Raw genomic sequence first — 208 nt, 5'->3', positions numbered from 1 at the left:
CATTATTATGCCCAGCACAGACTTATCCTACGCTGATCGAGGGGGTATATAGAGACACCCCATAGAAATTAGAACAGGTAACGGTTAGTCCCATAGATAGAGGGGGGCACTCGTGACGGGCCTACGTGATTCATGCGGTCGATAACCCCGGGTAGGACGTAACGAGGGGGTAGACCTGGAGTAGTAGATATGAATGAGGGAGAGTAGA

The 208-nt window shown here is 50.5% G+C and overlaps 1 protein-coding gene across 1 annotated transcript in view; it reads right to left on the bottom strand.

Annotated features, from left to right (window-relative positions):
• LOC119593322 overlaps positions 1–208 on the bottom strand; it is a 7,132-nt gene that overhangs the window by 4,036 nt on the left and 2,888 nt on the right. The window lies entirely within an intron of this gene.

Source organism: Penaeus monodon, chromosome 32, assembly GCF_015228065.2.
Source record: "Penaeus monodon isolate SGIC_2016 chromosome 32, NSTDA_Pmon_1, whole genome shotgun sequence".
Classification (NCBI taxonomy): Eukaryota; Metazoa; Arthropoda; class Malacostraca; order Decapoda; family Penaeidae; genus Penaeus; species Penaeus monodon.
The sequence above is the reverse complement of the archived record's forward strand: the minus strand, read 5'-3'. Positions and strand labels throughout refer to the sequence as shown.